Here is a 25,785-nt window from a genome sequence, read left to right as displayed (position 1 = left end):
GCCAATGTGGTGGCCGACGCGCTTAGCCATGAGGCAGCACCAATAAGGGATATCTGTCTGAGGATGATAGTGGTAACTCCGCTGTTGGAGCGGATTCGAGAGGCCCAACAGGAGGCCATGAAGGAGGAACATCGGAAGAGCGAGCGGATCGTGGGGCAGGTTTCCTCCTTCGACTATGACAGCCGAGGATTACTAACGCTACACCGTAGTGTGTGGGTGCCATACCACGGGGGTGTGCGCTAGGTTCTGATGGAGGAGGTGCACAAATCTCGGTTCTCCATTCATCCTGGGGCGACGAAGATGTATAGGGATCTTCGTCTGGACTATTGGTGGCCCTGCATGAAGCAGGACGTGGTATGGTTTGTGGAGCGGTGCTTGACCTGCAGGAAGGTCAAAGCTAAGCATCAGAGACCTCACGACAAGATGCAGCCGTTGGATATTCCGCTGTGGAAATGGGAAGACATCACGATGGATTTTATCACCAAGCTTCCCAGGACCGCGCGAGGAGTGGATTCGATCTGGGTCATCGTCGATCGATTGACCAAGAGCGCTCATTTTATCCCGATTCAGGAGAGCATCTCGGCCGAGAAGTTGGCCGATGTTTATATCCGGGAGGTGGTGGCGCGACACGGTGTGCCAGTTTCTGTAATCTCAAACAAGGATGTGCGGTTCACCTCCAGGTTTTGGAGGAAGTTTCATGACGAGTTGGGTACTCGTCTGCATTTTAGCACAATCTTTCACCTGCAGACGGATGGTCAGAGCCAGCGAACCATCCAGACTGTAATGCTAGTGTTTCTAGGCTAGGCAATAATATTGACATAATGGTCTAGGTTAACCTTTGTAACTCATTTAGAAGAAATGAAAAGGAATTATGTGAATTATGTGTTTTATGCTTAATTATTAGGGTTTAATTAATTAAAAATAAAAATAAGCGTCAAAATTAAATTGTGAGATAAGCCCAATATCTTTTCATAAAGTTGTAGTGGTCAAAACAAGGATTTCAGGGATATAAAGAATGCCGAAATCCGATTTATAACGAAGAAGTTATGACCTGTCGAAGTTTTGCGACAAAACCGACACGGTGCCGAATGTCATAAAAAGTGAGTTTTTGATAAACTACTTTTTAGCCTTAGTAATCTAAACGAAATTCGTAGTATTCGTTAAACCGAGAAGTTCGATAAAAAGAACGCCCAAATCTGAATTCGTATGAGGAAGTTATGATTTTTCGAAGTTTCAGCTTAGCAGTAGACAGCTAAAAACTCGAATTTTAGATCGAGCGATTTTTAGCCGACACAGCCTGAACGAGAATTGAAGGTGTCGTCATTAGTAGCACAACGGTAAAAAGTCTGACGAAAACGGACGTCGGATGAAGAAGTTATGAATTTTTAACAGATTTCCTGTCCCGGTCTGTTAAAAATAATAATATAAAAATTAAAGTCAAAATTAGCCGACGAAGTCTAAATGGAAGTTGTAGAGCATAATTTTAGCTACGTGTGCATATAAAGAACGTCAAAACGGAGCTCGTATGCGAAAGTTATGGATTTTAGAAGTTTTTGCACAAAAATCGAGAAAATTCGTATAGTCATGTTTTTGCCAAGTGTCCTCGCCTCGCATATGCCACGTGGCGAAATCTGCTGAGTCACCCTCGCATGAACAGTAGCCACGTGATCCTCGCATGCAACCCACATGATCCGACCCGCGTGTAGGCTTCTGATTCGACCAAGGAGGAGGCCCAATCCGAACCGAGCATCTGTCCAAACCGAGGCTGCTGACCAATCCGAAGCTCGCAGCTGGTCCGAGCCTCGCACATGGGTCACGAGTCCGCGGTCCAATCAGAAGCTGCCACCAAGTCCCTCGCACCTGCGCACCCTCGCCTACGGACCCCACCACCGAAGCCGACTTCGGACCCTATAAATAGAAGGGGACCTGCGAGCCTTCTCTGGCAGAATTGAATAATTGTCATTTTTCACCCCTTTCTTCATCTTTTCTTCACCTTAACCTTCCCCGAAACCCCGATATTGATTGTAAGCCCTAGAATACGCCACGAAGTGCCCGAGAACCCGGAAAATTTATCTTTTCGGTTTCGAAGCCCGACCCTCGCAGAGCCCGGTTTCTCAATAAAACTCCCGGTTTTATTAGAAACGATCGTTTTAGGAAACGAATTGCTGCCCGGTTTTCATTAAATCATGTGAGTGTGTGGTTACTTTCACCTTACACATAGATATGAAGTATTTTACATAAAATACATGTTGTGTGAATATATATTGTTTGTTTATTTGAGATGGGTGCTGAAGGAATGATTTAAACATGTTTTTAAATAATTTAAACTATATATGTATGTTTATAAACCCCGGTCATGAGGTGACTTTGTATCTATTCCTTAGGATGAATCCTTAGGAAGGAGTGATAGTTGATTCTTAGGGTAAACCCTTAAGAAATAAATAAAATAATGGGGTTTGGGGTAATTCGGTTGATTGATTGATGTTTAAACATAATAAATTTATGTATTGTGGGTTGAAAACCCTATATGCTCACCAGGCTTCCAAGCCTGACCCACTCAGCTGTTTATATTACAGGTAGAGGACCCTGAGCATAGTCGGATGATGATGATGATGAGTGAATTTTGGATTATAGGTCAGTAGTTACAAATAACTGTTGTAAGGCTTATAATGTCTTGTTTATGCTTTTGATCTGTATCGGAACATGACATCCCGAGGTTTTGATATAAAAAGGAAATGATATATTTCTTAAAGAAAGGTTTTGACAAACTTTTATCATATTTTGTTTTGGGAGCCAATTCCGCAACATCTTTTATAAAGATTTCTTTGATTTGATTTTAAAAAGCATAAATTAAATCGGTATTTTCTGGCCGAGAAATTAGGGGATGTCACACAGACCCTGGAGGATATGCTGCGAGCATGCGTATAAGACTTCGGAGGTAGTTGGGATAACTACCTTCCATTGGCAGAGTTATCCTATAATAATAGTTATCATGCGAGCATTGATCGTCCTCCCTTCGAGATGCTATATGGGAGGAAGTGCAGGACCCCGATATGTTGGGGCGAGGTTGGCCAGAAGATCCAGAAGGTCCGGAGCAGGCTTCAGATTGCTTAGAGTCGGCAGAAAATCTATGCCGATACGTGCCGATCACACCTGGAGTTCCAGGTTGGGGATATGGTTCCCCTGAAGGTGTCGCCATGGAAAGGCGTTATCCGATTCAGGAAGCGGGGCAAGTTGGGGCCCAGGTACATTGGACCGTTCAGGGTTATAGCCCAGGTGGGAAAGGTGGCATATAGGCTGGATTTGCCATCCGAACTAAGTCAGATACACAACACTTTCCATGTTTCTCAACTGCGAAAGTGCCTGGTGGACGACTCAGCAGTGGTACCCTTGGAGGACATTCAGGTTTATGGCAGCCTGAATTACATCGAGCGGCCTATAGCGATCCTTGACCAGAAGTCGAAGGATCTGAGGAACAAAAGAGTGGAACACGTGAAGGTGCAATGGCAGCATTGGAAGGGGTCGGAGTGGACTTGGGAGCCGGTGGATGAGATGATGGTACATTACCCCAATCTGTTTCAGGATCGAGCAGCAGACTTCGAGGACGAAGTCTAAAATAAGTTGGGGAGATTTGTAGCATCTGGTTCTTGGTACGTATTCTTTTGTTAAATACTTTGCATTTTGGCCTTGGACTTGGCGAGTTGAAGGTCCAACTCGCCAAGTAGAAGCGAGAAAGGACACGGGACTTAAGCAATGGACTCGGCGAGTCGGGCTCCTTCGTCCCATTTGCTCCAAGAAGACCCCCTTAGCAAAGCCTAGCCGTTATTGAAGCAATCTAAGGCATTTGGAGTGACTTTGGTGCTTTTGTGATCCAAGGAGGGAAGGAAAAGCTTGAAGGAACAAGAGGAGGCTAAAGGGATCCGATTTTGTGCACCATTTTCAGCTCATTGAAGGTAAAAAGCTTGTACCTTGCTCTTCCATTTTCTACATCCTATTTTGTGAAGTTTTAGGGCTTTTCTAAGCCAATTTAGTCACCAACCATGATTGCAAGCATGGTTTGGAGTTGATGTTTCGGATCTAGGCCCTTAGAGGGGTTACAAGGCAGAAAGGAGTGGCTCTTGCACTCAAAGAAGGCCCCATGCTTTGAGAGGGCTTGTTTAAGGACCTTTTAAGCTCAAAGTCCCATGCAAGCACGTAAATGTTGTAACTTTACATGCTAGATCGATTGTAGAAGCATAGATCAATCTTTTGATCAACGGTTGTACGTCAGAAATCAAAGATTCAGTGAGTGGTTGTGACCAACTCGACGAGTTCGTTCTTGGAGTCGGCGAGCCCAAGGTTCTATCCCATATCAGTTGAGGGTCATAAGGACCCAGTTGATTGTGGAAAGGTTTTAAAGGGGTCCCAGGGAGTGACCCAATGTTCTGCACTAAGCCATTATTCTGGAAATTCATGCGAGTCGGCAAGTGCATGAACAGACTCGGCGAGTCCAAGGCAATCTTCTTAAGGATGAAGATGAAGTCGACGAGTTGTTCATACAACTCGGCGAGTCAAGAACATGACCTGTATATCAGTTGATGATGAACTCGACGAGTTGTTCATACAACTCGGCGAGTCGGATGAGGATTCAGTCGATGTTCATTTAGAAGGAAAACTCATCGAGTCATCGCCTAACTCGATGAGTAGAGACGGGTATAAGGACAAATGGAAGGATAGGGACTCGACGAGTTGGCAAGCCAACTCGGCGAGTCAGGTCAACTGGAAGTTGACTTTGACTTTGACTTGGTCAGGGGTAAAATTGTCATTTTACCCTATGAACAGTTAGCAGTGTATGGCTAAGTGTTTTGTGGGAATTATAGCCGGAGGATTTCCGGAGCAGCAGCAGCAGCAGTAGTCAGAGGATTCCCGCACAGTTCAGTAGCTACTACGAGGTGAGTTACCTTCTAGTAGCGGTGGGTCTACGACCACAATGCCGACCCACCAGTAGGAGTCGTATGTTAGATGATTGTCTTTGTGATATCATCTAGGTTCGCTACTACCTAATATGTTATATGCTGGCATGACATGTTATATGTGATAATAGTAGAGTTCGGTTGTTAGGACCGAAGGGTAGGTCAGACACCCCAGATATGCCTGACAGTATGTGATGCTATGTTTATATGCTGGCATGATATGTTATATGTGATAGTGGTAGTAGGAGGGGAATAGTCTCCAAGTTCGGTTGTTAGGACCGAAGGGTAGTTCGGACACCCCAAATATGTCTGATAATATGTTTATGTTATGATATATGTGATAGTAGCCGTAGGGGGTGGAATAGTCCCCGAGGGTCGGTTGTTAGGACCGACGGGTAGGTCAGCACCCTAGAATGGCTTGACACGGGTAGGACGGCACCCCAGAATGGCCGCATGGGTAGGACGACACCCCCGAATGGCCGTACTGGGTAGGTCGGGCACCCCAGAATCGCCTGGCAGTATGTATGCTATGTGATTGTATGGTATGTGGTACGATGGGGGAACTCACTAAGCTTCGTGCTTACAGTTTACAGTTTTGGTTTTAGGCACCTCTTCAGCGAAGGGGAAGAAGCTGGAACGGTAGCGGGACATCATACACACATATTGGTTTTCCGCATTAGAGTTTTTTGGGATTGTACTCTGATATTGTTTTATTTTGTGAGTGGTTTTCAAACATGAGTTGTGGATTTATAAAAAGTTATTAGTAGCTGGTGTTTTCCTATAAATGTTTCTATAAATCAACTAATTAAAAATGAAATTTTTGGACTTGAAAATTGGGTCGTTACAAGGGACTAGGTCAATCCTGAACTCAACCTGTATCTCCAGAGGTATCCCAGGCAAATCCTCCGGGAATACGTATGGGTACTCTCGCACAACCGGTACATCATCGACTGTCGCCTTACCCTCATTCTAGGTATCCATGACATAGCTGACATAACCTGCGCAACCCTGTTGAAGGTAGCGCCTCACTCTCACTGGTGAACATAGAGTCGGTCCACCCCGTGACTTCTCACTCTGAATCACTAACCCTTCCCCACTAGGAGTCCGAACCCTCACTAGCTGCTGCTCATAGTCAATCACTGCCCCATTGAGGCTCAACCAGTCCATACCAACTATAACCTTATTCCCTCGTAAGGGAATAGGGACTAAATCCACTAAAAACTGCTCATCAAACAAGTACAGTGTAAACCCCCGATGAACTCTTGCGACCCTAACAGTCCTATCATCTGTTATCTCCACATCAAGTGGGAAATCCAGCTCCCCCGAAGCTCCTACAAATAGCTCACTGAGAGCGAGAGACACAAATGACCATGTATCCCCTGAAACAAACAATACCAGTTCGGCCGCACTTAAAGCAGCCCGAACTACATGCCCTGCACGCCCCATCATGCGTCCTGCCACACTTTCCACAGCGGCCTCGACCCTACTAGCACTTCATTCGGGAATTTACCTTGGGCTTGTTACCCGAACCCTCCACACCAAACGTAGCATCTGGTTTCCTCTTCCTCTCCATCTCTAAATCAATCTCTATCTCCCTGGCCCTCACTATCATATCCTCCAGCGTCTTGCAACTAGATCGGCACACAAACTGCCGAATGTCGCTCCTTAGCATCTTGTGGTACCGAGCCTTTTTCATCTCCTTGTCCGCCACATACTGCGGAACGGTACTTCTCCTTAAACAAAGCGGTGATGTCGGTCACCGTCTTAGTCATCTACTGGAGATCCTGGAACTCCCTGGTAAGCTGTTGCTCCTCAATCACAGGTGCAAACTCGGCCCTAAACCTGGCCAAAAAGTCACTCCAAGTCATAGCATCAAGAGTTGCATCATCACTAATGGCATGTCCGACCTCCTCCTTCCAGTCACGTGCCCTGTCCTTCAGAAGATATGAGGCAATTCAGACCTTTTCCCCCTCGGGACATCCGCTCGTACGGAAGGCGTTGACGACATCAGCTAACCCCCTGCTGCTAGTGTGACATCCCCAAAATCACAGCCAGAAAAGACTGATTTAATTTTTGCTTTTAAAATAATTTCAGAGTAAATCCTTTGATTAAAAAGGGTTGAGGTATTTGTTCCCAAAACAAAATATGATAAGATAAAATTTATCAAAGCATTTCATAAAAAATGTATTTTCATATATAACAAAACACAGGATGTCATGTTCCGATACATACACAAAAGCATAAACGGCACATTATAAGCCTTACAACAGTTATATGCAACTACTGGCCTATAAACAAAATAACTTGATGATTCATCCATGTTATGCTCTCGCGCCACTACCTTTAATGCAAATAAAACTGAGTGGGTCAGGCTTGGAAGCCTGGTGAGCATATAGAGTTTTCAACCCACAATAAATAATTATATTTAATTTCACCAACCAACAATAACCCGATTACCCATTCCTGTTATCCTCACTTTACGTCCCTATGACAACAACTATTACAAGGGACCTAATCTAGGATTTTCTTTGGGACAAACAATACTGCAAAGGGGTTTCCTCAGCAATGAATGTCCTAAGGCAACCATGAAGGGGATAGAGTACACCGGTGAACACGTCGTTCACAACACCTACATGTTATGAACCTACCAACGTTCCACCGGACAGTCTAGAAAGAGTCCGTGGTCGTCATCCATACTACACTAGATGACTAGATTAACAACATCAACATCGAAGCCTCTCATCATATTATTTCATCTCACAACAACTATCTACCCATGTTCTAGCCAACATATTAGTAGATAAAAATATATACATTTATATACACTTAAAACCTGTACAAATCATTCATTCAACAACTATTTCAAATAAGCAAATAATATACAAACACATAGCACATATTTTGTAGAGAATACTTCGTATCTATGTGTTAAAAAAAAAGGAATATACACTCACTTGATCAGAAGATGATCGGACAACACTACGGCTCTAAGATTAGTATTCTTCGGTGAAATTGGAAAATCTTCACACACCGGGCTTCTCGCAGGCAGAGCTTCGACTCGGAAACTTTACTTCTCGGGATCCTCGGGGTTTTGGGAGTTGATTCGGTTCTCGGGATGATGACGGGTCTTCGGGGGTATTTCTTTGCACGTAAATCGAGGTAATACGGGTGAGAGATGAGTGAATTAGCAACCTTGGCCAACTGCCCCTTCAACTATATTTATAGGGTTGTTTTCTAGAAATTCATGTCGTGAACAGTACTCCCACGTCGTGGGCTTGAACATCACTACATGCGTCATCAAAAGTGGGGTCTTGCAAAGTCCAGGTGACGTCATTTCTGGGTTCACGTCATGAACACAGTGTTCACGTCGTGAACTCTGACACAGTATCAGGTTTCGTGCCCCGAACTTCAAAAATTCATATCTTTCGCATACGAGCTCCGTTTTCGACGTTCTTTTTATCCATGCGTAGTTGAGATTATGCTCTACAACTCTCATTTACACTCTGTCGGCTAATTTTGACTTTATTTTTATTATATTTTATTATATTATTTTTAGTAGGCCGGGACATGAAAACTCCGTTAGAAATTCATATCTTCTTTATCTGACATCCGTTTTCGTCTGTCTTTTCACCGTTGGGCTACTATCGACGAGATCTCCGATTCTAGTTTAGATTGTTTCGGCTAGAAATCACTCGATCTCATATTTGAACTTTGGGCTACATACCGCTAAGTCGAAACTTCGAAAAATCATAACTTCCTCATACGAAGTCAGATTTAGACGTTCTTCTTATGCATGCTCTCTGTTTAACTTATTCTACAACTTTAGTTTAGATCACTAAGGCTAGATCTCCCTCTATCTTAAATTCATATTTTACGTAATTCAGTGTCGTGCCGGTTCTATCGCGAAAATTCGACAGGTCATAACTTCTACGTTATTACTCGGATTTCAGGATTCTTTATATATTCAGAAACCTCGTCACGACCACTACCACATCCTTCATAGATATCGGGTTTGTCGAACATTTCATTTTGACACTTATTTTTATCTTTAATTCATTTAAGTCACACAGTTAAGAACAAAACACATAATACTCAAATAATACATCTTTATTATCTCAATACGGATTAAAAAGGTTAACCAAGACCATTACATCATCATTAATGCCTAGCCTAGAAACACGGGCGTTACAATTCTCTCCACCTTCGGATGATTCCGTCCCCAAAATCACACATCAACAAACAAATGCGGATAGCGACTCATCATGTCACTCTCCATCTTCCAGGTGAGATTTGGCCCATTCGCATGTTTCCATCGGACAAGCACTAATTCGAACATCTTGCGTCGCAGCTTCTTAGTCTTTCGGTCAACTATTGCCTCTGGTTCTTAAATTAACCTTTTGTTCTCATCAATTTTTAATTTAGATATTGGAATCATGTCGGGAACTTCTCCCATGAACTTCCTCAAATAACACACATGGAAAGTGTTATGAATTCCATTTAATTCTTCGGGTAGTTCTAGCTTGTATGCTTGATTCCTAATCCTCTGAAGAACTTTAAACGGTCCAATAAACTTTGGACTTAACTTTCCCCTTTTACCAAACCTTATAAGTGTTGGAATAGTGTCTAAGGCTGCAACTATATTTGGCAAGTATTTGACCCGGTTGTGCATGGTCCTTTTGGGTTGCCTTCACCATAGCAACTTGACAGGATGATTTATTATGAGAGAATAAATATTATTAATATATTATGAGAATAATATAAGGAATAATAATATTATTATTTGATTAATATAAGTCATAAATTAATTAGGAATTAATTTGGTGACTTAAAGAGATTAATTAAATAAAGGGGTATAAGCTGTCAATTGTATGATAGTTGTATTTTGGGCTATGAATTCCTTATGGATAATGGTGGATGATTTCTAAGGCTTAGGATAGGCTTCGAATTCGTCCAAGGGCTTATCTATTAAGGTATTGGATTGCTTAGGGCCTAAGTTATCAAATTAGGGTTTAAGGGTGAAACCCTAGGAGACTTACAAGTATAAAAGGACCCCAAGGGTTAAGGAAATCGGCACTTGTGCTTTAGAAAGAAACCCTGGCCGATTTCTCTTCCCTCTCATCTCTCTCAAATCATCTTCTTGCTAGTTGGTGTTTGTAAGCCATTAGAGGAGTGACAATTGTGACTCTAAAGCCTCAAGGACAAGAAGATCAAGCAAGTGATTCAAGGTTAACTTCTAATTCTGATTTCATATTGTTATTATAGTCTATTAGCCATTAGAAGTCTTGGATTGAATGCATGTTTAATTAGAGAAACCAAGATCCAAGCATTAGGGTTGCATGTGCACATAGGAATGTTCATATGGCCAAAACCCATCAGTGGTATCAGAGACTAGATTGGTTTCTATTGAATTGATGCATTGATTGCTTGTTTGTTGCTTGAAAAATCATTTTTTTGTCCTCTTCCTGATGAACTCGGCGAGTCCCATGGTGGTACTCGGCGAGTCCATCTGGGTACTCGGCGAGTTCGAGCGTCAGAAAGAGGAAACTTCAGGATTTCTTGCTGTTTATCTTTGAGATAGTTGCCTTAATCATATTAGATCAATATAAATCCGATTTTATGATATATATGAGTATATTCTTGACCTAATTGAAGATATTTATCAATTAATAAAATATTTATTTCCTTATGTGATAATTGATTAATTATTTTAATTTAATTGGTAAATTGTTTTGCAAGAAATCATTAAATAAATCAAATATGGATAATTATGTGATTAATTGTTAATTTAGATTATTTGTTATTTGATTCCCTAGTTTTTAAAAAGGTTTAAAACTTGCCCTCAAGTTTTGAAATTTATATTTTGTAATTAAAAGTTTAATTTAGACAATTTAAATTTCAAACCCTAGAATTTTTACAAGTTTAAAATTCAACCCTATACTAATATAATATTACAAGATTAATATATATATATATATATATATGTATAATTAAAATGCTAGTCTTACCGTTAGTAGGCCTCATTACGAAGCCGGTCTATAAGATGGGTATAAGGTTGCTGCCTATAAAATGGCGCTTAATGGGTGTACACTCACACCCACCGCTTGCTTGATCGGTGGAGGGTCGTTAGCCGAACGGGTAGGATAGGGCAATCCCATCTCTTCATTAAAAGTATAATATGAAATACAAAGTAACTACATGTTTTCAAAATTTCCCAATCCTAGTTACTTTAGGAAAAGTGAATTGATGCAATCCCATGAAATTACACTTTGCACCCTTGCTAAGAAGTTAGTGGAGCGTGTGTGGTTTACCGGCACACTAATTGGTTCTAAGCAAAGGTGGCAAAGGGTGATTCATTGTTTATCATAGTTTGATGGAGCGTGTGTGGTTTACCGGCACATTGAATAGGTGATTGTTACAATGAAGGCACCATGTGAATTTGCATGGTAATTCACACCCACTTTGTGATCCTCTGTATCCCAGTCACAAACGAGAGGGGCATATCGAGATTTAAACATGCCATTGAAAAGTTTCAATGAATCTCATCCAAACCTAGGAATTCTCAATACATTTAGAACTTAATGTTATGTTTTTGTGGTGGAGAATTAGTGAATCGTCATTCACTTACCTTCAAATTGTTTGCATGTTAGATTACGGCATCCCTTTTCTAATATGTAAATATTGTTGTTGGATCCTAGCCCTAATTTTCTTATTGGGTGATAATTAGGGATTCATATTTTAATCTATCTTTGTCTTTTCTATTTGTAGATGTCGAACATAAACAATGTTGCTGCTAGTTCATTCACATTGATGAGCCTTTATCAAAAGGTGACTTTCGATGGTACGAACTTTAGCGAATGGATAAGATGCATTCGCACCATTGCTCGCTATGAGGACAAGGAGTATGTCCTCGATGAGAAGCTCGAGAAGATCAACCCAGAAATCGCTACTCCGGCTGAAATGACCGCTTTTGAAACTCATGAACGTGATGCAACAAAGGTACATTGCATCATGATAGCCACCATGAATGCCGAATTCCAAAAGTCCTATGAGGACATGTATCCGTACGAAATGCACCAAGACTTGTTGGAGAGATACCACCAAAACGCGAGGCAAGAGCGTTACGAGATTTTCACTAACATGATTTCCGCCAAAATGGGTCATGGAGAATCTCTTACCGTGCACCTACAAAAGATGCAAAGGTATGTCGATCGTCTTCGCAAGTTGAATGTTGACTTTGGGGAAGACTTGGCGATCGACATGGTGCTTCACTCTTTGCCTCCGTGTTACAATCAATTTAGGATGACCTACCACATGAACAAAGAAGAGGTCACCCTAAGCAAGCTCCAAGGTCTCCTTAGGGTTGCTGAAAGCAACCTCAAGGGCAAGTCTGTTGCACCCACTCCCAATCCACCCAATGCTCCTGTTTTGGCCATTGGGCAAGGGAGAGGCAAGAAGAGGAAGGCTCCGTCTAAGAGCCACCGCAAGGGAAAGTCCGGAGATGGTTCCTCCTCTAGTGGGACCAAAGTTGATCCCGCTAAGCCTAACCCTAACCCTAAGGAGGCAGAGTGCCATCATCGCCATAAAATAGGGTATTGGAAGAGAAGTTGCCCAGACTACCTGCAAGCCATAAGGGAAGGAAAGATCAAGCCGTCTTTCGCAGGTATATATACAATAAAATCTAATGATTCATCTCATGCTATTTCTTGGGTCCTTGATACCGGTTGTGGTTACCAAATTTGTTCTGAATTGCAGGGACTAAGAAGAAATAGGGATGTGGAGCATGGAAGAATAAATATAATCATGGGGAACAGAAGATCGTCGCCTGTGACCAAGATTGGAGTATATTCTTTAGTGCTTAGAAATGGTTTATGTTTAGATTTGAACAATTGTTGCTATTTGCCAGAAATGGCTAGAAACATCATTTCATTTCATGGTTTGTTTAGACAAGGTTTTAGATTTTCTTTTAATAATGAGAATGGTTCTATTCTTGCTTATCTAAATGGTGTCTTATATTTTGAAGCAATACCGTGTAATAGAATTTATGAAACTGTTATGATTGTAGATAACTTAGGAAAAGATGTTTTATGCATGGATTCTTCCGATGGTATGGATAGAGCATCCTTGTGGCATTGTCGTCTTGGACATGTCAACAAGAAGCGCATAGCCCAACTCCAAAAGGATGGAGTGTTAGAGTCATTCGACCTTAGGGAAGATGACACATGCGAGTCTTGTTTGCTTGGAAAGATGACTAAGTCACCCTTCACAAGTACATGTGAAAGGGGTCAGGGTATATTGGACCTAATACATATCGATGTATGTGGACCGTTTAGATCAACCACGAAGGATGGGAACCGCTTCTATGTGACTTTTACCGATGACTATAGTAGATATGGGTATATCTACTTAATCAAGCAAAAGTCAGAAATGTTTGAAAAGTTCAAAGAGTTCAAGAATGAAGTGGAGAATCAATTGGGCAGGAAAATCAAGATGCTTCGATCCGATCGAGGAGGAGAGTACCTAAGTCTTGAATTCCATGACTATCTCAAGGACTGTGGAATAGTTTCACAATTGACGCCACCTAGGACACCGCAGTTAAATGGTGTGGCAGAAAGGCGTAATCGAACCTTGTTAGACATGGTTCGCTCTATGATGAGTCGTGCTTCACTACCTATCTCTTTTTGGGGGTATGCCTAAGAGACTGCCGCCCATATCCTTAACCGAGTCCCTACTAAGAAGGTTGCCAAATCACCTCACGAAATGTGGACAGGGAAAGCTCCCTCGTTAGCACATATCAAGGTTTGGGGTTGCGAGGCTTTCGTAAGACGAGATACTCACGACAAGCTCGAACCTCGTAGTGAGCGATGTATTTTCATCGGCTACCCGCAGAAATCCTTTGGATATCTCTTTTATAGACCGAAGGACAATGTTGTCTTTGTTGCGAGGAGAGGAGTTTTCCGAGAGCAAGAACTCATAAGCCAAGGAGACAGTGGGACGCAAATCGAGCTTGAAGAGATTCAAGAGTCGATAGATGAAGGAACCTCTACTGCTGGCACTCAACCCGAGGAGGAAACTCCGGTTGAACCAATTGACGAGTCCTTACCTCTTAGACGTTCCGAAAGAGTTAGAGTTCAACCCCAGTTTTATGGTTTTCATATTACTACCGAAGGGGACACGTATATTAGTGATGGTACACTAATAAATCTAGATGAACCTAATAGCTATAAGGAAGCCATGGCAGGCCCGGAGTCTGCGAAATGGAAAGAGGCAATGGACAGCGAGATCCAGTCCATGTATGACAACCAAGTTTGGAATTTGGTTGATAATGTGTCCGGACGTAAGACCGTTGGGTGCAAATGGATCTTCAAGAAGAAGACCGACGTGGATGGAACGTACACACATATAAAGCGCGATTGGTTGCGAAGGGCTTTACTCAAACTCCCGGAGTTGACTATGATGAGACCTTCTCACCAGTTGCGAAGATAAAGTCTATTAGAGTGATGCTAGCTATTGCCGCATTTGATGATTATGAGATTTGGCAAATGGATGTCAAAACCGCTTTCCTTAATGGGAAGTTGGCTGAGGATGTTTACATGGCTCAGCCAGAGGGTTTTGTCGATCCAAAGCATCCAAATAGAGTGTGTAAGCTTGAAAAGTCCATTTATGGACTTAAGCAAGCGTCTCGCAGATGGAATCTTTGCTTCGATGAGAAAGTCAAAGAGTTTGGATTTGTACGAAGAGAAGATGAATCATGTGTATATGTCAAAGCCAGTGGGAGTATAGTAAGCTTCCTCGTTCTGTATGTCGATGACATACTACTCATAGGAAATGACGTCCCGACTCTACAGGAGGTTAAGTCCTGGATCAGGAAGTGCTTCGCTATGAAGGACCTCGGAGAGGCTTCCTATTTTCTGGGAATAAGGATAGTGAGAGAACGAAGTAAGAGACTAATAGGACTTAGTCAGAACACTTACTTGTATAAAGTACTGAAACGTTTTATTATGGAAAACTCGAAGAAGGGAGAATTACCGATACAAAGTAATGCCAAGTTGAGTAAGACTCAAAGTCCGAGTACCGAAGCTGAAATAGCAGAAATGAGCCGAGTTCCATACGCTTCCGCAGTTGGCTCAATCATGTATGCTATGACTTGTACTCGCCCTGATGTAGCCTTTGCTTTGAGCATGATTAGCAGATATCAAGGGAACCCTAGCAGAGCCCATTGGATTGCGGTTAAGAATATCCTTAAGTACCTTCGGAGGACGAAGGAATGGTTCTTAGTCCTCGGAGGGAGTGATGACTTGAGGGTGCGAGGGTATAGTGACGCCAGCTTTCAGACCGACAGGGACAACTACCGTTCGCAGTCGGGCTGGGTCTTTACCCTAAATGGAGGAGAAGTGACTTGGAAAAGTTCCAAGCAGGAAACCGTAGCTGATTCAACGTGCGAATCAGAGTACATTGCAGCAAGCGAAGCGTCGAAGGAGGCAATATGGTTAAAGAACTTCATCGGTGATCTTGGAGTTGTACCTGCCATAAAGGAGCCCATGGAGATTTTCTGTGATAATGAAGGAGCGGTTGCCTTGACCAAGGAACCGAGAGATCATGGTAGATCTCGACATATCGACAGGAAATATCACTTTATTAGACATAGTGTAGAAGGACAACTCATAGTGAAGAGGATATCATCAGAAGATAACCCAGCATATCCGCTTACGAAGGGACTGAGTAGCGTTAAGCACTTGCAGCATGCTAGGAGTATTGGGCTGAAGGATGATATTAGTATAGATTAGATAGTAGTAGAAACGTGTAATAGATAAATGTAATTAACATTTGATGATTAAATAAAAGAGTATTATTTATGAGTAATGTTACTGTCTTATGTTAATTGTTTAACTATTGTTTCATTTTGCATGTTTTGACATCCAGAATAATTGAGTTTATTAAGAATAATCGAATTGTTCAAATTGTCCATAATCGTTCATATGTTGGAAGTAGGTATGAATGAAGATTGTCATGAATTGGTGTGTATATTGTCTAAATGGTATTAGACATAGCAAAAGTTTGCTGCAACGTTCATGAGTGCTTATGAACTAGTTTTGAGCATTGGAACAAACCTGCACTTGCTGGAATCACCTTATGGAATGTGATAAAAAGGGTGATCGCAAGACGATAATATCATATAGTCTTAAAACCAAGATATATGGTTTGTTATTTGTTAATTGATTGTACATTGATAATGCGAAACCGCATCAGTAACTTGATGTTATAAAACGCATTGTTGTGTGCTGTTGATTAATGAATAAGTAAATGCATATAAGTCGATGTTTATCTGTTACTTTTATCCTAAGAGAGTAAAAGCGATATCTCGGCCGCTCGATGATTTGATTTGACTTATGTACCGGGCCCGGTCAGAACTAAATTGATGTGTTCGATTAAGTTCTATGTCAAATAAATCGAAGATTGAGAAACCAAATGACTAGACAACTTAGTTCCATATAAATGTCAACATGATATCTAAACAGAGGACTATACGATCCCTTATCTAAAGGACAAGATTGATTAGATTAGAGTTTGACAGTGTCTTTGAGAGCTACGATTGCTAATCGGATTATACTTGTATATAGTTACTAGACTTATCCAAGTGGGAGACTATTGGAATAGTGTCTAAGGCTGCAACTATATTAGGCAAGTATTTGACCCGGTTGTGCTTTAGAAAGAAACCCTGGCCGATTTCTCTTCCCTCTCCTCTCTCTCAAATCATCCTCTTGCTAGTTGGTGTTTGTAAGCCATTAGAGGAGTGACAATTGTGACTCTAAAGCCTCAAGGACAAGAAGATCAAGCAAGTGATTCAAGTTTAACTTCTAATTCTGATTTCATATTGTTATTATAGTCTATTAGCCATTAGAAGTCTTGGATTGAATGAATGTTTAATTAGAGAAACCTAGATCCAAGCATTAGGGTTGCATGTGCACATATGAATGTTCATATGGAAAAAACCCATCAATAAGTCCCTTCCACGACGAGACTTTAAGCAAAAATGAATCTCCAACTTCAAAAGTCATCGGTCTTCGCTTGTTGTCAGCATAGCTCTTTTGACGATCCTGAGCTGCTAACATTCTCTCCCTAATTATTTTCAACTTTTCAGCAGTTTGATGGACTATCTCAGGTCCCATAAACTGCTTTTCCCCAACCTCAATCCAACAAGACGGCGTATGACACTTCTGTTCGTATAAAGCTTGATAAGGTGTCATCTTTATGCTCGAGTGGAAACTATTATTGTAGGAGAATTCTACCAAAGGTAAATGTTCATCACAATTACCTTGGAATTCCATGGTACATGCTCTCAGCATATCTTCAAGAATTTGTATCGTTCGTTCGCTCTGACCATCAGTCTGTGCATGGTAAGTTGTACTCAAATAGAACTTGGTACCCAATTCCTCTTGCAGATTTCTCCAAAATCGTGAGGTGAAACGGCTGTCACGATCCGATACAATTGTTAACGGAACACCGTGAAGCCTCACAATTTCCTTCATGTAATAATTTGCAAGCTTATCCATAGACCATTGCTCATTGGCAGCTATGAAGTGCGCTCTCTTAGTGAAGCGATCCACGACAACCCAAATCATGTCGTGACCGTTCTTTGTTCTAGGCAGTTTAGTGAGAAAATCCATGAAAATGTCTTCCCACTTACCCATTGGTATAGTTAAAGGTCCTAAACTCCCATATCGTTTCTGATGTCGTGTCTTAACTCTAGCACATGTCACACACTCGGCCACATACTTTGCTACATCAAGCTTCATCGTCAGCCACCAGTAGTAGGGTTTTAGGTCCATATACATTTTAGTGCTACCTGGATGAATTGAGTACATGGTTTTGTGAGCTTCTTCCATCAGAAGATCTCTTATTCCTCCTGACTTAGGTACCCTAATAAGATCTTGGAATACCTTCAGTCCATGACCGTTTGTACCAAACACCAACGTTTTGCCCAAACATTCCTCCTTTCGGTCATTCTTGTGACATCCCCAATTTCACGGCCAGAAAAGACCGATTTGTTTATGCTTTGTTTTATAAATCAGAGTATTTGTTTAAAGAAAACGGTTGCGGAATTTGTTCCCAAAACAAGATATGATAAAAACTTATCAAAACATTTCTCAAAGAGAATGTATTTTCATTTAAATACTAAAACCTCGGGATGTCATGTTCCGATACAGACACATAAGCATAAACAGAACATACATTCATTTACTCTAGTGATTTACATCTCCTTTAATCTCTCAGTGCAAAGCAGCTTCATATCTATACCTATGACACAATTAAACTGAGTGGGTCATGCTTGGGAGCCTGGTGAGCATATAGGGTTTTCAACCCACAATATTATATCATATATATATATATATATATATATATATATATATATATATATATATATATATATATATATATAATCAAACAATCAACCCAATTACCCATCCCCATTATCTTTGTTTATTCTTAAGTACCTTCCCTAAGGAATTATCCTAAGGGTCATCTCCTACATTGTATTTACCTCACATCTCCTTACATCACATTTCCTTATATGTTTGTTCCTAAGGAATTTTTCCTAAGGATCATCGCATGAATACGCAGCCACAACATCGTCTGGACTCATAATTCATAGTAAGGGTTAGACTATCATCACATGAATACGCAGCCACAACATCGCCTGGACTCGTAATTCATAGTAAGGGTTAGAGTATCATCGCATGAATAAGTAGTTACAACATCGCCTGAACTCGTAATTCATCACTTACAGGTTATGAGCCTGCTGGTGTTTTCCACGGGGTCATCTAGAATAGTCCGTGGTCGCCATCTATACTCTGGTAGATGACTACAACGCCAAATTGCCACATCGCCGGTCAAGGTTATGGTATCTCCTCTCATCTCATATCACCTATCTATCATCACCTTTCTATCATCACCTATTTCTCATCACCTAATTATCATCACCTATTTCTCATCACCTAATTATCATCACACATCATCTAATTCATCTACCCATGTTCTACCCAACATATTTGTAGATATAAAATACCTATACATATTAACTCATTTAACACCTATATAAAACATCCATTCCACACTCATCTCAAATAAACAACAATATATAAACACATAGCACGTATTTCGTAGCAAATACTTAATATATATATATGTTAGAAGAAAATGATCACATACTCACCGAAAACATATACTTAATACATTCACACAATACTTGTATTAAAATCGTGTTATGAAAGGGACTATACACTCACTTGATCAGAAGATGATCAGACAGCACTACGGCTTGTAGAAGTAGTATTCTTCGATGAAACCGGGATCACTTCACACACCGGGTTTCTCGCGGATAGAGCTTCGGCTCGGAAACACTTTTTCTTCTCGGGATCTTCGGGCTTCGGGACTTACTTCGGGTCTCGGGGTTGATACCGGGGCTTCGGGATATTTCTTGCACGCAAATCGAGGTAAAACGGGAGAGAGAGAAGAGAGAATGAGCAACCAAACTCGGCTGGCCCTTCAAATCTATTTATAGGGCAACTTTGGCCCTTGCCACATCGTCGCAACCTTTTTCCACATCGTGGGATTGGTCGTCACTGCATCCCAAGTTGCATCTGGGGGCCTCCCGGAGGTGTCAGGAGACTTGCCACGTCGTGGCACTGCTTGCCACGTCGTGGTCTCTGACAGTTTTGGGGTTTCGCAACTCGAACTTCAGAAATTCATAACTTTCGCATACGAACTCCTTTTTCGACGTTCGTTATATCGCCGCGAAGGTGAGATTATGCTCTACAACTCTCGTTTAGACTCCATTGGCTAATTTTGACTTTATTTTTAATATATTATAATTATATTACTTATATATTATTTTTAGTAGGTTGGGACAGGAAAACTCCGTTATAAACTCATAACTTCTTCGTCTGACGTCCGTTTTCGTCTGTCTTTCCGTCGTTGCACTAACATCGATGAGATCTTCAATTCTCATTTAGATCACTAAGGATAGATATCTATCAACCTTAAATTCACTATTTACGTCGCGTTGGGTCGCGCTAGGTCGTGTCGGTTCTGTCGCAAAACTTCGACATGTCATAACTTCTTCGTTATAACTCGGATTTTGGCGTTCTTTATATGCACGGAAACCTTGTGACATATACTACAACTTGGTTAAGATTAATCCTTCTAAATAGTCTTCCATAAAAAATTCATTTTTGATGCTTATCGTCTCTAAATTGACTAGCCCTGATCTACGGGCGTTACAATTCTTCTCTAAAGCTTCTTCTTGAGCTTTCTTTATACTTTCCACAATTGTCGAGACAACTTCTATTCTTAACACTCTTGGCCTTTTCCTTTCAAGTTTGACTTTCTGACTGAGAGCATCAGCAACAACATTTGCTTTACTAGGGTGGTAAAGTATCTCACAGTCGTAGTCCTTGAGTAACTCTAGCCAGCGTCATTACCTCATATTCAATTCTTTTTGATTAAAGAGATATTGGAGACTCTTATGATCAGTGAAAAGTTTGCACTTCGTGAAATAGAGGTAATGCCTCCATATCTTTAGAGAAAATACTATCGCTGCCAACTCCAAATCATGAGTGGGGTAGTTCTTTTCATGCTCTTTCAGCTGTCGAGACATATATGCTATCACCTTTTCTCTTTGAGTCAAAACACAACCTAACCCAACACTAGACGCATCGCTATAGACATCAAAGTCTTCAACTCCATCGGGTAGAGAAAGAATCGGTGCTTCACATAGCTTCTTCTTTAGCAACTTGAATGCTTCTGTGTGCTTATCTCTCCAAGCATAAGTAGCTCCTTTGTGAGTTAAAGTTGTTAATGGAGTAGCGATCGAGGAAAAGCCTTGGATAAACCTTCAGTAATATTCAGCTAATCCCAAAAGCTTCGGATCTTCATGGGACTTTTTGGTTGTTCCCACCTCATCACAGCTTCAATCTTTGCTGGATCAACCATTATCTCTTCTTGGTTGACCACGTGACCCAAGAATTGGACTTCTCGAATCCAAAAATCACATTTGGAGAACTTAGCATACAACCTCTCCTTCTTCAAGACTTCAACACTTGTCGCAAGTGTCTGCCATGCTCCTCTTGGCTTTTCGAGTAAATCAGAATGTCATCTATGAACACTATCATAGATTTATCAAGGAATGGATTACAAACTCTGTTCATTAAATCCATGAATGTTGCGGGAGCATTGGTTAGTCCAAATGACATAACCAAGAACTCATAGTGTCCATATCGTGTTCTGCATGCAGTCTTCTCTATATCCTTCTCTCTCACCTTCAGTTGATGATATCCTGACCTAAGGTCGATCTTCGTGAAATAGCTCGAACCTTGTAGCTGATCGAATAGGTCATCAATCCTCGGCAACGGATATCTATTCTTTATTGTTGCCTTGTTCAGCTCTCTATAATCGATGAATATTCTCATACTCTCGTCCTTTTTCTTTACAAATAACACCAGAGCTCCCCAGGGTGATGAACTAGGTCTAATGAAACCTTTGTCCAATAACTCCTGAAGTTGCATCATCAGTTCCTTCATCTCCGTTGGTGCAATTCAATAAGGTGCTTTTACTATTGGTGTGGTTCCTGGTAACTAGTCAATATGGAATTCTACTTGTCGATCAGGCGGTAATCTCGGAAGATCTTCGGGAAATACTTCCGGATACTCACATACCATAGGAATGTTCTGCATCACCTTTTTCTCCTTCTTTGCATCGATCACGAATGCCAAATATGATGTACATCCTTTGGCCAAACACCTTCTGGCTTTCATTAGAGAAATAATCCCTGAATTTACTCTGTGTTTGTCCCCATACACCATAAATGACTCCTTCCCTGGCGGGTTTACTTTTACAATTTTTTCTTGCACAGTATTTCGACATCATTGGCACTAAGCCAATCTATTCCTAGCACGGTGTCGAAACCATTTAACTCAATAGGAAATAATTCCTCGTGGAACATATTCCCATTCAAATCAATTAAGACGTTTTTCATACGATGGCTAACAGTTATAAACTTGCCACTAGCAACTTCGACTAATAAAGCATTATCTAGTCTATCGACAGGCAAAGCTAGTTTTCTACTAAATTCATGCGAAATAAAGGAGTTGTTGGCTCCAGAATCAAATAAAATTTGGGCAGGCAATTCGTTTACGAGAAAGGTACCTGAAGCGACATCAGCTTCTTCTTTAGCAACTTACAATGTCATCTAGAAGGTTGTCGCCTTTGGCTTTGGTGGAATATTGGGTCTTGCTGCCTCCTTCTTTTTCAGACAATCCCTCAACATGTGCCCCTCCTCACCAAAACCATAGCAAACTTTCCTGGTAAGGGTGCATTCGTTGGCATAGTGCCCTGGCTTCCCACATTTGAAGCATGTGGCTTCCCCGCCACATTTCCCAAGATGCTTCTTCTTGCATTTGTCACACCATTTTGCTTCGCCTCCTCCACCTCCTCTCGAACCGAATTTTGAGAATTTACCCTTCTTGCTGGACTCTGAGGGTCCGTCGAGCTTCCTCTTCTCACCAACCTCTGCCCTCTCCAGACCCTTCTCCCTGATCTGGGTCTCAACATTTCTAGCACCCCAGATGGCGACTTTCAATGTGGTTGCTTGCTTAACCATTGGACCAACATCTGCTGGTAATCCGAGGGAAAATTTATTGACCTTTGAGAGTTTTGTTGGTACTAGGTATGGGACAAGCTTCATATTTTCTGTGAAACTTGCAGTGTATTCAGTAATGCTCATTTTTCCCTTCTTCAAATTCTGAAACTCATTATTGATTTCCAGAAGGTCCTGATCTAAGCAGTATTGTAGTTTCAGTTGTTCCACAAAGTCTTCCCAATACATCTTGCTAGCTTCTCCCTTGGGCATCGAGTGAACTAACAACTTCCACCAACTCAACACTCCAAATTTTAACATAGGGGTTGCAAGAGCGGTCTTTTGTCTGTTGCTGCACTCGCAACTTTCAAACATTGTCTCCATTTCAGAGATCGAGTTCATAACTTCTACCGGCGTCGGGCTTCTGGTGGATTGGATGCCATGAAATCCTTGTACTTACACCCACACCCATCATTTCCTCCGTCCTGGTTGTTGTGTCGAACCACCGGTGGGTTGGCTTGACCAATAATCCCACTGAAGTTTCCTCCTTCCGACTGCCCATCACTTAATTCGGGCTATACAATTGGCATCGAAGGTTCTTCACGATTCTGCTGCAATAGATGTCTAGTTTCTTCCATCTGAAGATCCAACATCATCTGAATCATCAATTGTACACCAGCCATTGTCATTGGCTCAAGTGCTGCAGCTACAACAGGCATTTGCTCAATCACTGGTGGTTGAGGCCGTAGATTACTGTTTTCGTCTGCGTTTCCAACACCACTTCTTGTTCTTGCCATCGTTCATCTATACACCAAACAAGGTGAATTTAGATCCTCAATTACGATAGAAAATCAAATCATCCTTATCACTCCGAAATGTTTACATGCTAGTTATAGTACCGTCATGTCACACCCCAAAATCGGAACGACGGAAACGTTCTGGGGTGGATGACGTCATGTCAAGTATCACAACATATGCAGTATAGTAATCAAAGTACAACAACCATTGCATTAATAGTAATAGTTTTACATAGTTTACATTGTATAGAATCGTCAAGGTAATACAGAAACTAGAATAGATGTAGCTTGGCACAAAACCGTCTTCAACAGAAGCTCCTAGAATGTACCTGTCTAATGCTGACCTGAGAATACAAGTTATTTGAAAAGCGAGTATCAGCATTTTTACAAATACTGGTGAGTTCATAAGTATTTAGTGTCATTTTATTCAAATAACTTAATTAGAAGTAGTAGTTTGGAATCAACAGTGTATTAGAGTCCTTTCTAGAAAATCCTATATTTTCTTAAATAAAAGTAGTCTTCTACGAAGACCCGACAGATTTATGTTGTAAAAAGTAATTTTCCCTTAAACACCATCATTACCAAAATACGGTGTTTGATTTTAAAGGAAGTAGGAGAGTATCAGGGAAAATAACATATTCCTCAGCAGTGAAGACTGCTGACTAAGGCAGAAAGAAATCATAGACTCCAGGAGAGTATCGAATGAACGGTACGCCTGGCTCAGTCTAACAAAAGGAGACACAGACCCCAGACGGTATCAAATGAAAGATACTTCTAGTAAGGTCCAAAAACAGTGAGCACAGACCCCAGACAGTATCAACTGAATGATTACGTTTAGCAAGGTCTAAAAACAGTGAATACAGACCCCAGACAGTATCAAATGAATGATATGTCTAGCAAGGTCAAAAAAACAGTGAATACAGTGTTAAAACCCATTACCTTAAGGCCATGAATTATAAAGTAACCCCGAGATACTCGTAACCATACTGATAGACACTAGAGAACTTGACGCACTACAAGCATCACTGTAAGTGTGACATTTGTCACCCCTTGGCTTGGTAGGCCGTGGACTGTAGCTAGCAGTCAGGGTGTGGGGGTGTCAATCTCGTATAGATCTATACACACAATGTCCGCTCTCCCTACAAGAGACTCAGGTTACCAACTTGACAACGGAGAAGGCCGTGTACTGAAGATGTATATCGTGTAGTGAAATCTGATGTAAAATACTGGACTAATGATAGAGACTCACAACTGAACTGACTAATGTAAACCTATATGTCTATGCTTGTATACATAATATATAACTAATGATCAAACGACCTTCGGACGGACATCCGATCCCACCAGACCACATCTCAACAAAGAAAAGGAAATAGGGCGAACAAGCCTTCCTAAGTCCTTTAAACATTACTTATATATATATATATATATATATATATATATATATATATATATATCTATACAAGCACAGGCATACATTTAACTAAGTAGAAGCATTTAACGAAGTTTAAGTTTAAGTGTTTAACGAAGTAGAAGTGTTTCCCAAAGTATAAGTGTTAACAAGTAGGAGCTTATCGTGAAGTAGAAGCGTATCGTGAAGTATAAGCGTATCGTGAAGTATAAGCGTATCGTGAAGTATAAGCGTATTATGAAGTACGAGCATTAACAAGTATAAGGGAAGTAGAAGCGTTAAGAAGTATAAGCGTATCACGAAGTGAAAGCGTTATCAAGTAGGAGTTTAAACTAAGTAGAAGTGAAGCAGTAGTATCTTAACCAAGTAGGAGTATAAAAACGTGGGATAAAACTTTGATGAAAAACTTGGGAAAACCTTTATACTTGAGAAAATTACGTCTTGGTATTCTTTTGTAAAATAGGTTTTAAATGAAACTTTGATAAAACATTCTAAGTACATAAAACCTTTGTTTATAATGCTGCTGTAACGGAATTTGAAATAAAACATGCAGCGCGAGAAACAATTTGAGAAGAGCTTTGAACAAGTGAAAACATTTTAGGAAAACCATTTACAGTATCATTCTTGGTAAAACATTTGACAGTGTAACAAATCCTTGTGCATGCGGGTTATCAATCACATGTGATTGATATGATAACTGGCATGTTTAACTTGTATTCCCCCATAAAACATGTAAAAACATTTAAAAAGGTTCATTCAGGGGTATGAACTCACCTGATGTAAGTGGATCCGACGAAGGTGTCGGTTGGGTGCTCGGTGTCAAGTAAAGACTTGAACACACTTAGTGACCTATTAACATATGATAACATATGTTTACATACAATTAGTAAATATAATACTAATTAAACACGTATACGCATCCTAAAGTGCAGAAAACACTTTGGTTAAGTGCTTGGAGTGTCCCGGGTAACATTTAAGGGTGTGTATGACTTG

Source organism: Lactuca serriola, chromosome 2 (assembly GCF_051521515.1).
Source record: "Lactuca serriola cultivar US96UC23 chromosome 2, Lser_US96UC23_V15, whole genome shotgun sequence".
In the NCBI taxonomy this organism is placed as follows: domain Eukaryota; kingdom Viridiplantae; phylum Streptophyta; class Magnoliopsida; order Asterales; family Asteraceae; genus Lactuca; species Lactuca serriola.
The sequence above is the reverse complement of the archived record's forward strand: the minus strand, read 5'-3'. Positions refer to the sequence as shown.